Below are 11773 nucleotides of genomic sequence, written 5' to 3' on the forward strand. Positions count from 1 at the left end.
TTTTTTTTTTTTTTTTTTTTTTTTTTTTTTTTTTTTTAATTTCAGATATATATTCTTTGACAGTGCTGTTCCAGGGGTCCTCAAACTACGGCCCGCGGGCCAGATGCGGCAGCTGAGGACGGTTATCCCCCTCCCCCAGGGCTATGGAGTTTCTTTATTTAAAGGCCCACGAAACAAGGTGTTTGTTTTCACTATAGTCCGGCCCTCCAACAATAGTGAACTGGCCCCCTATTTAAACAGTTTGAGGACCCCACGGTAATGTGTGTGTATGTGTGTGTAAACATGTATGTGTGCATAGCGAGAATTAAAAATCACAACTATATATTTATATATACATACACAGACACATCTATATGCCCATATATAACTATGTCTCTCTGTCTGTCTGTCTGTCTTGTCTATTTGTCTATCTCTCTGTTTATTTATGTCTTTGTCCGAATCTGTTTTTGTCTTGTCTGTTTCCCTGTCTCCCTGTCTATTAGTCTGTCTGTCTGTCTGTTTATATTTATTTATCTGTCTGTCTCTGACTAAATTTCTTTATGTCTGTCTCTGTCTTGTCTGACTGCCTCTATATCTATGTTTTGTCTGTTTATCTGTCTATTTCTGTCTGTCTGTCTGTCTGTCTAATCTATCACTAACTGTCAATAGGTAGCTCTAGGTCTGCCAAAGACACTCACTAGTCACTTAAAGTCTCTCTGCTTCAGCTTCCCCATCTGGAAAATGGGGCACACTTAACTCAGGGTTGTGGGGATCAAAATAAGTTAATGTATGTATAAAGTGTTTTGAAAACCTTAAAACTTTATACAAAATACTTGTTATTGTTATTTTATTTTGTAGATCTAAAAACTATGCTTCCTAGAAGGGAGCCATCCACAGGATTCCCCAGACTGCTCAAGGAGTCCAGGACACACAAAAAAAGCTGGGTCCTTGAGGTAAAGGAAAGAGTGCCGGATTCCAACGGAGTCAGTGGAGCTGAATTATAGGGAACCCCCCCCCCCAGCCTTGGCTCATCTCATTTGTTCTGGTTTCCCCATCTACAAAAGGGGGTGATAAACCTGGTGGTACCTGAGGCCCTTGGAGTAATTCATGGTAAGTGATTTGTGCATCTTAAAGCTCTTTTATAGGATTTAGAGCTGGATAGAGTTCCGGGGATCGGTTGGAATAATACTTTAATTTTACACAACTGGGACTCAAAGCCAGAGCGTTTGGCTCTAAATTCATGGCTCTCTGCATCACATTTAACTGAACTCTGTCTCCTTTTACCTTTATGTCCCTCAGAAAATTTAATGCATTGCTGAGCAAAGAATGGGGGGTTGGTAATTATTGATTGACGGCAGAAAGAATGAAGAATGTGAGATTTTCATAACTTTTTCCTTTATTTTTGGGGGTTAACACCTGTGGTTGCATCAGTGCATGGAATTCCATGATGTGAACTTTCCCTCCCTCTCTCTCCCCTCTCCTCCCCTCAGCACCAACAAACCTACTCTGTTATGGTTTCTAATCTTAGGAAGTGAGGGAGGGAACATCATTGAGAGGCTAATGGATCTTTCTTTGGTCTCATAGTTTGAGGAGTGGTTATTTGTCAGAGGTAGGACCTGAATCCACTTCTTCCTGTTTCATAGTTGGCCCTTTATCCTGCTTCTTACAAAAAATCACTCTATGTGAATGCGAACCACAGTGGATGGATGGGGGGGCATCCTCTGAAATGATGTGGAATAGGTAAAGTTAAGCAATAGGGAGTTATAAGAAATGTCTAACCTCAAGTTAGATAGAAACTTTGGTTAGAAACCTATCTCTTAGTGAGCAGGAAGCGTTGGTTAATGCTTCGGGGCTACCACTCAGCTGGTTGACCATTTTCTATTCCAAAAATCTTGATCCCTTTGGAGCTTTTCTTCTTTCTTTTATGCTATGCATTTAAAACCATGATTCAGAGAAAGGATTCATGCTTTCCCAAACTGAGTACCCCAAAAGAGCCGTGACACACACAAAAATAAGAATCACTTGCTTTAGGCTATTCAAGAAAAGTCCTTGAAAACCATTGGGTGAATTGTACTAATATGGCACAGGGGCTCTGTTCCAATCGAGTGAAGAGCTTGATAAGGCCCTATTGGACCAGGAAAAATCATAGCGCTAGGCCTGAACTAAGCAGATTTGTGTGTAAGAGGAGAGGAAAAAGTTCTGGAAAAAGAATCATGAGAAGGGGAAGTGATGGAGGAGGGGAGACCTATGTAAGACTTAGCCCGACAGCTATGTAGACTATTACAAATAGAAGGGATCATAAAGCTTAGAATGTCAGGGTTGATAGAGGTCTGAGAATAGGGGATATTGGGGCTGAGAGGGGCCTTAGGACAGGTAACATCATGGCTGGGAAGGACCTTAGAGAACAGCAGCGTTGGGAGGGGCCTTAGAGCAGAGAAGGTCAGAGCTAGGAGGGATAATAGGAAGATACAATGTCAGCTAGAGAAGGACTTCAGAAATAATTAGATCCACCCTCCTGTTTTTGACAGAAGAAGGAACTGAGTCCCAGAGACAGCCTTGCTCAAGACTGCAAAGCTAGCCAGGAGCAGGCAGACCGAGAAATGGCTGCTAATGGTTGTTTTCATTGAGTGTGGAGCCCTTGAGAGGCCTGAATCACTTCTCACCAGCCACAAACTGCCTGCATATTCACTGCAGCTCTTGCCTAGTGACAGCAACTATATTTCACATGCGGAGCTCGTCTTAATCACGCCCAGCTAAGGTCCATTTTTCATTCTGCCCGTAAAACTTTCCCATTCTCTTTAGTTTAGTCTCTCAAGGAAGCATTTTGCATCACACAGAGTCAAGACAGATGGTAGTACGCAGTCAGAGCTAAAAACAAGTTTGAAAGTGTCTCTGGGAATTGGCCAAAGCTGGCTCTTGGGAATAAATATAGGTCTCGATCCCATGGGCATGTAGATAGATAGGCCTTAGAACAGGGGATGTCAGGGCTGGGAGGGGGCCTAGAACAGGGGATGTCAGGGCTGGGAGGGAGCTTAGAACAGGGGATGTCAGGGCTGGGAGGGAGCTTAGAACAGGGGATGTCAGGCTGGGAGGGGGCCTAGAACAGGGGATGTCGGGGCTGGGAGGGAGCTTAGAACAGGGGGTGTCAGAGCTGGGAGGGAGCCTAGAACAGGGGATGTCAGGGCTGGGAGGGAGCTTAGAACAGGGGATGTCAGAGCTAGGAGGGAGCTTAGAACAGGGGATGTCAGAGCTGAAAAGACTTCAGAATATAAAATGTCAGAATTTGGAGGGACATTGGACCACAAACTATACTTTAGTATACAAAATATTAGTGCTGGTAGGGAACCTTAGGATGCAGAAAATCAGAGCTAGGAAGGAACTTTGAATATGATTTAAACCAACCTCTCATTTTACTAATGTGGAAGCATGTTCTTGTAAAAGGGGAAATGACTTATCCAAGATTACCTTGTTGGTCATTGGTAGAGCCAAAACTAGACTAAGCCTCCCACCTCTCGGTCTCGTGCTGCCGCTTGTACGCTGGGCCTTTTAGTTTGGGCCACAAAATGCAACAATACTTAGGTACAAAGTCTCAGGTAACAGTTGGGCTCCCACAAACTCCAATGAGCATCCTTTGCCATTGTGCCAAAGATGGGGCCCGGACCAGTGTTCATCATCACTGTCTCCTTTTCTTTACTGCTTGTAAGAGATCCTGTGGAAATGATTTTTTAAAAAAAGCTAATATGAGTTGACCCAAGGAAGAGATAGGAGATAGCTCCTCAATGTCTCTGCAGGGGTGGGTGGGTAAGAGGGCCTAGGGATGAAGGATGCTGCATTACCAGATCCTTTTGCTATATTGGTTAGTTTTGCTGAACTGTCTTTTTTCTCTCTATTATCTGCGATAAGGCAGGGGTTCTAAACCTGCGGACCATTGCCCATGTATGGATTTCAGGGGCCATGAAATGGGAATAAAACTTGCCCAATGATTTTGTATTTCAATCGAAGATCCTATTATGAATTGTCTGGTAAATCACACAGACTGGGAGATTCGAACCCAGGCCTCCTGACTGCAAATTAAAGCTGTTTCTCTTTCCCCTTCCTGCAGTTCCTTCTGGCTCTCGCCCTCAGCTTTGCTGGAGCCTCAGATAAGGGAGCTCTCGGGAGAGCAGCAGTGAGGCTCAGGCTCAGAAAATCTCTGTGGGTAGTAGGTTTTGTTCATTGAAATAGATGAGCCCAGTGTTGTCCTATTGTGCTTAAAAAGTGAAATCATGATTATTTAAATTATTTGTAACTCACCTGCTTTTTCTTAGGGGGAAAAATCTATTGGGAGGCATTGATTTCTGAGAAACTGTTTTGTCTTATAATTTCCTATAATGCTCTTCCTTAGCATGCGTTATGCTTTGTGCCTGGGGAAGAGACACGTCGTAGGGACTGTTACTGTTCCTTTGGTGTTATTTACACCGCGCTTGGGGTTTATACTTACCTACTTTTTTCGTTTCCCAATTAATCATTGACTTACAGGTGCTTGTGATACTAGAGTCACTTCCACTGTCTTCTCCTTTGTAACAAAAAGATATTGGATGGAAAGGCAGCCCACTGTATAGTGTAGCAGAGAATAGAGAGTAGAATCTAATATGCTACATTCTGTACTCATGTTCTCCCATGTTTCTTTCAAGAGTGATAACTTTCCTTTTCTCTGGGCAGCATTTTAGGGTTGTTTTCATTTATATTATTATATTTTTAAAGGAGTTTTAATTAAAAATACTTTTCTTTTTTAATGGTTCCTTTAAAGTAACAAGTTTGTGTTTAATAATCTATCTCTCTGACTACCCTCCCTCTAATTTAGAGGATTAACCCTTTCCCTCTCCTGGCAAAGAATATCTCTGGGTCCATTGCTATAGTTGGGCAGAATAAACATCTATAGCAGCCGTGCTCCAAAACACATCCTTTTCGTGACCTCCATTTTTCATGACTGTTACAGGGTGCAGTGGGGGGCCTGAGGAATAGATGGGTACGGAGCAGCTCTCGCATTATGAAATAATAGCTTCAATTTTACTGTCTTCGCCTCTCCTCATCTTTCTCCATATTCCTTCTAGTCATCATTTCTTACAGTACAATTATATTCCGTTATACAAATGTGCCCCAATTTCATGGTATCTGTTGTCTTTTTTCCTTCCTCCCTTCTTTTCTCTCTCCTCCTTTCCTCCGTTCTCTCTCTCTCTCTCTCTCTCTCTCTCTCTCTCTCTCTCTCTCTCTCTTTCCTTCCTTCCTTCTTCCTTCTTTCTTCCTTTTTTCTTTCTTTCTTCTTTCCCTCCCTTTATCTCTTCTCCTTCCTCCCTTTCTCCCTTCTTCCCTCCTTTCCTCTTTCCATCCCTCCTCCTTTTTTCCTTTCCTTTCTTCCTTCCTTCCTTCCTTCCTTCCTTCCTTCTTCCTTCCTTCCTTCCTTCCTTCCTTCCTTCTTCCTTCCTTCCTTCCTTCTCCTTCCTTCCTTCTCCTTCCTTCCTTTCTCCCTTCTTTCCTTTCTTCCTATCTCCTTCCTCCCTCCCTTTGATTTTGTTGATGCAAGGTAAGGAAACTCCTTTCACCAGTGCTTCCCAAAGCATTGAGAGATTAGGTGATTTAACCAGGGTCTCACACCAAGTTTGTGTGAAAAGTTGAGTTTGATTGTAGATCTCCCTGAGTCTGAGGCCAATTTTCTTTCTCCATGATTTCCTAATAAAGTTCATGGAACTTTGTGAAGGGGTGAGCTAGTCCCTAATCCCCACGTTACGGATGACGAAGCAGGCCCAGAGAGGCGAAATTACTTTCTATATCATTTAATCAGGGCCATATAACTAATACATACCTGAGGCACAATTTGAACTTGGTATCCTATCTACCTGACTCCAGTATCCTATCTACCATTGAGTCTAATAATAATTAGATATTATATAATAATGATTATCATTGCTACGACTCATTACATTTTATTATATAATAATGATTATCAGTAATACAACGAGTAATAATTACATATTATTATATGAAATGATGATGATGATGATGATAATAACTTATATTGTGCTCACACCACTGTGTTGTAACAAAATCATGTGAGTTGGATTCAAAGACGAAGGTTCAAATCCCAATTCTGGGTGACTTTAGGCCGGCGGATCCCCTCCTCAGGGCCTCAGTTTCCTTCTCATCCAAAAAAAGAGAATAGAACCAGAATTCAGAGGATATCAGAATTTCCTTTCAGCCTTAAAATCACAAAAATTAGATTCTGAATTACCCTTAATGTGCAATTCCTGGGACTGCCACAAGAGGTCAGCAGCAGCTGAGGAAACCTCTCTTCCAGGTTCTCTGCTAAATCCGTCTTGATTTAAAAAAAAAAAAAAAAAAAAAAAAACCTTCCATTATTTACAGTTGAACAAATAACCTTTCTAGAGGCATCTGTCAGCCACTTTAACAACCCACTTCAGTTTTCCAGCAAAGCTCTGAGAGCCTCTTTCTCAGAAATGTTGACTTTGAGTGTGTTCTGCCTTCTAGGTTCCCAGCAAGATGCTCGGGACACTTGGACTAAAGGGCCACAGGAAGCTGTACTGATAAGGGAGTTGCTCACCCACTTGCTCACCCACCCACCAGCCTGGCTGCTGCTCACCATCACGGTGGGCCATGCTTTCCCCTTGTGCCCGTGCCCCCTGACTATCTATAGTCCTCCACACTCCTTTCTGGAGCAAATGGGCCAGAGAACATGGGTGGCCACGCCCAGGCCAGAGCAAACGCCACAAAAGTCACTTTGGCTTGGTGGCTATCTCGCCTCCTTTCTTTCCCCGTCCCTTTTAGTTCCCCCCATCCTATTGTCAGTGCTTCTCTGGACAAGAGCCCTTTAGTTTTAGATGTAACTCAAACATGGCTGCCTGATAGGAAGGCTGAATGGTGAATGGAAATTGTGCGTCCTGAATTCAAATCCTGAGTCTCTTATTGCCTATGTGACTGTGGACCAATAATGCCAATTCTCTGGGCTTGGTTTCCTTCTAGGCAAAATGAAGGGATTGGCCTAGGTGGCCTCTGAAGTCCTTTGAAATGAAATGATTTATAGTAAGGATACAGGGACCTTGCCCAATTACCTCATTTTCAGGTAGGGAAACTGAGGCAGACAGCCAGAACCACCCCCAAATTATCATAGAATCACAAGGGATCCTTAGGGATCAACTAGTTACCCAGAACTGATGATTAAGTGATGGAAGGGATGTCAGAAGTATAATGCAAAATTCCTCATTTTACGGATGAGGAAACTGAGTCCTGTAGAGATAGAGTGACTGGACCCCAAGGTTATTTAGGTAGTAATGGGCAGAGCCTGTATTCACACTCAAGTCCCATGATTCTGAGTTCAGAACTCTTTCTGCCATAACATCCTGCCTCCCAAACCTCTTATTTCACAATCGTGGAAACTGAGACCCGAACAAGAAAAAGGATTCGACTAAGATCAACTTAGATAATTTATGACTTAGCCAAGAACTTGCACGTAAATCCTCTTGTGCTCTTTCCATCATATTATAAGAAGTCCCCCTAAGTATTACTGTAAAAATCAGAGTATCTGTCCTCCAGTTTTGGCAGGCAGGACTGATTCCAGAGGAGTCGTATCTTAGTCTCTAAATCTCACTTTGACACAGATTTCAAAGCCCTAGTAGACCCAGACCTAGAACCCCTTGCCAGAGTAAAGATTTAAAGTCTCTGGGGTAGATGCTTGAAATTCATAGATGTGGAAGCTTGGGAAGACCCCTCATCTCTCCGAGTGCCATCCCTGGAGTCTTTAAGGGGAGGCTGGCCACTTATTTCTATCTGCTGAGCTCCTCCAAGTGCCATCAACACCCTGTAACTTTGGAAGCCTGAGGGCAATGGCTTGCCCACAGTTTGCCCACTGTTTGATTGTAAGCACTTTGATAGCTTTGTTTTATTTCACAATAAATCTTTGTTGGATTGGAACAAAAATAGGGAAGGCATGTTTCCTGCTGGTTAAGGATGTTACAGAGGAGAGGGGCTCCCTCTTCCAGCCCAGGCTGGACTGGATGAACCTTGAAATTTGTCCTCTAAGACTGGGTGCTTTTCTCTCCCTCAGTGTCATTGTGAGAGGGTGCTTTATAACCCTTGTTGTTGTTCAGCAGTGTCTGGCTCGTCGTGACCTCATGGGACATAGAATGCCCGTACTGTCGATGGGGTTTCCTCTGCAGAGATAAGCCTTAAAGCACACTAATAGACTGGGCAATGATTCTTCTTTCGCCACATTCTCTGGGCTTATCGATTACCGTTCCAAATAAAAGGGGCCGTGGGAGTCTCTAAGACGACATTGACAAGGCTGGCTTGGGGATGCTCAGAGAACCTTTCTAGGGAGCTGCCTTCTCAGAAGTGTGAGAGCTGGAAGGGAACATCACATTCAAGACCCTCTTTGCTGGGGGGCGGGACTGAGTCCCAGGGAAGCTAATCGACTAGTCAGATGTCAGAGGCAGGATTCAAAACAAGGTCCTTGCCTCCAGCTCTCTTTATCTGCCCCATCCCTTCCTTCTCCAGCACAGAATTTTTGCAGATCATCTGGGCCCAGGCCGCTGTCCTGGGGCTGGCTCAATGCATTTTGTAAAAGACCCGGAGCTGCTTCTCAGCTGCTCTGCAGAACTGACTTGCTTGGATTCCTTCCTCAGGCCTTCACGGGCCTGGATGTTATGGAAAGTGTGACAAGTGGTGCAAGACCGGAAAGAATGGAAATTGAAATTGAGGAAGGAGGGAGGGAGGAAGGTGTTTTGGGAGAGCGGGCCAAAGTCAGCACTGCAGAGGCCATTACAGACTCATGAAATGGAAAGCAGCTCTTGGCCACAGACCTTCTTCGGTGCCCAATGCAGGGCTTTTTTTTTTTAATTGACCTTTAAAGAATGTGGTTGAATAGAGTAATAGAATGTCAGAGCTAGAAAGATCTTTAGAATTATGCAGTGTCAGAGCAGGGAGAGGCCAGAAAACAGGCAATATCAGAGCTGGGAGGGGCCTTAGGACGGGGGGTGTCAGATCTTGGGGGGGGAGCAGGACCTTGGAAAAGGGAATGTCAGAGCAGAGAGAGTTCTCAGAAGAGGGAATGGCAGAGCTAGGAGGGGCCCTGAAAACAGGGGGTGTCAGATCTTGGTGAGAGGGGGGAACAGGACCTTGGAAAAGGGAATGTCAGAGCAGAGAGGATTCTCAAAACAGGATGGCCTATCTGGGAGGGGCCTTAGAGAATATCAGAGGTGGGAGGGATCTTAGAACAGGGGATGTCATAATTGGAAGGGGCCTTAGAACAGGGAATGTCAAATGGGGGTGGGGATTTTAGAACAGGGGATATCAAGGCTGGAAGGAGCCTAAGAATCAAGGCTGGAAGGAGCCTTAGAACAGAGAATGTCAAATGAGGGAGAGTTTAGAACAGGGGATGTCAAGGCTGGAAGGAGCCTTAGAACAGAGAATGTCAAATGAGGGAGAGTTTAGAACAGGCTGTCAGCTGAGAGGAAGTTTACAGTATGGAATGTCAGAGCTAGGGGTAAGTAGGGGGTGAGAAGAAACTTTCCAATAATAAATCTATAATCCTTTGACCTTTAACCACACATAGACATCATTACCCAGCCCCTAGAATAAGCTGCCATAGCTACAGCATTAAAATAATATTCCATTTTACCAAGGGTGGGATACACATTTATGAGACAGCTACAGCTGGAGATAAGATATGATGGGACAAAGGAAACATCCAGACAAATCACCCCAGAAAAATTGGCCATATCTTTGATGTCTCCTCTCTTCCCTCTGAGACCCAACAAGGACCAGCTGCTTACAATTTCACAGATAAAACAAGACCCAATTCAGGACTGGCCCATGAGTAGAATTCCAATTCTTGGCTTTGGCAACAGCGACCCAAGTGCTACAATAGCCTCCTTGTGGGAGGTTCTGCCTCCAGTCTTTTTCTACCTGCAATCTATCCTCATTGCACAAGTCATCTTCTTTTTGCACAAAATAGTTGTGATTTGTGTTCACAGAAAGTCCTGGATTAGCAGTAAGAGGCCTGGGACCCGAAGCCTGTTCTCATGCTCCCTCCGTGGGTTTCCTCGGTCTAGCCAAAAGAGCCTGGGGTTTGTAGATGGATGATCTGAATCCACTCAGCTCTGCCTTTCATGTGACTTGGGGAAGGTCACAGCCTCCCTGGGGCCAGTTACTTCCTCGGTAAAGGTATCGTACTTAGCTTGTGAGGTTCCTTCCAGCTCTAAGTCTAGGATTGGATGTTAGGACTTCCAAGATTTCCCAATATCTCCAAATCTTGGATGCTAAAGGCCCCTTCCAGGACTACATTCTGCTGAGGTCCTCCACCTGCTCTGTCCCCAGAATGGCAGCCTGGTCTCCCCTTCTACCCTGCAAGGCTTCCCTGCATTGGACATGACCTGGAAGACTCTTAGAGGGTCCTCTCGAAGGTTAAAGAAGGATTGGGGAAGGGAGTGGGGGAAGCCTTTTGTCATAAGTCGTAGAAGCAGAACTGGAAAGGAACTTGGAGGCTATCCAGCCTAACCCCTTGATTTTGTAAATCTGCTAACTTAGGCCCAGAAAGAGTATTGAACAATTTGTTCAATGTCACAAAGGAAGCAAGGATGGGAAGGGGACTTGAATCCAAGTCCCCTGGCTCCTTAACTAGCATTCTTTGCTAAATAGCAGTTTCTTACCATTCTTGTCTTCTTGGTACCTTATAATTTCCAGACCGCTTCTGTTCTTTGAGTTTTCTTCCCTTTCTTCCTGTTCTTCTCTGTAAGACATCTGCCCCTTCCTATCCTCCTTTTCTTCTACCTATCAAGCTCTCAGAGCTTTGCTCACTTTGCTAAGTTAGCCAAGGAGAAGAGGGAAAGAGATGATCTAAAAGGATTATTAAGCCTGGTCTAGACCAGATTTCAGATTCTATCCTGCTGTCCAAAAGGAAATTTGGGCCTTCCTGCTCCATTTGCAATCTCCTCTGCCTTCTAGTCCTTCCCATCCACTCCCAATCTCTTCTATTTCTTCTCTGAAAATAGTACACACATCAACATGGCCTTTGCTCCTTGGCAGGTAATTGGCCTCTGCTACCCAGGAGTCATCACCGTGGCTGCTCATCAGGAACCCCCCTTCCCTGGTCACCACTTCCCTATAAGCACTGTCTTCTTGTATTAGAATTTAAGTTCTTGAGAGCAGGGACTGTCTTGCATTTTATATTTGTGCCCTCAACGGCTACTACAGTGTCTGGCATGGAGATGGTGCTTAATAAATGCTTCTTCTTTTGTTCATTCCCTGTATGCATTGTCTCCCTGTATTAGAATTTAATTTCTTGAGAGCAGGGTCTGTCTCGCATTTTATATTTGTGTCCTCAGCGGCTACTACAGTGTCTGGCATGGAGATGGTGCTTAATAAATGCTTCTTCATTTATTCATTCCCTGTATGCATTGTCTCCCTGTATTAGAATTTAATTTCTTGAGAGCAGGACTGTCTCGCATTTTATATTTGTGTCCTCAGCGGCTACTACAGTGTCTGGCACCAATTTTTTCATTTATTCATTTGTTCACTCCCTCATTCATAACATAAGCAAGAAAGGGATAGCTCTTTATAGTGTATCTTTGGGGTAGAAAGATTTTGGAACCTTGAGGGCCAGCTTTACCCACCCCAGTCTCCTTACTCTAGTGGAAGATTACATCTTAGAATTTTTAATTCTTAGTTCTATCTATGGCCCATTCCCCCTCCCCTCTTAATTAGATTGTGAGTTCCGTCTCTGTGTTTCCCCAGCCTTTAGCAT

Source organism: Antechinus flavipes, chromosome 5 (assembly GCF_016432865.1).
Source record: "Antechinus flavipes isolate AdamAnt ecotype Samford, QLD, Australia chromosome 5, AdamAnt_v2, whole genome shotgun sequence".
Taxonomy (NCBI): domain Eukaryota; kingdom Metazoa; phylum Chordata; class Mammalia; order Dasyuromorphia; family Dasyuridae; genus Antechinus; species Antechinus flavipes.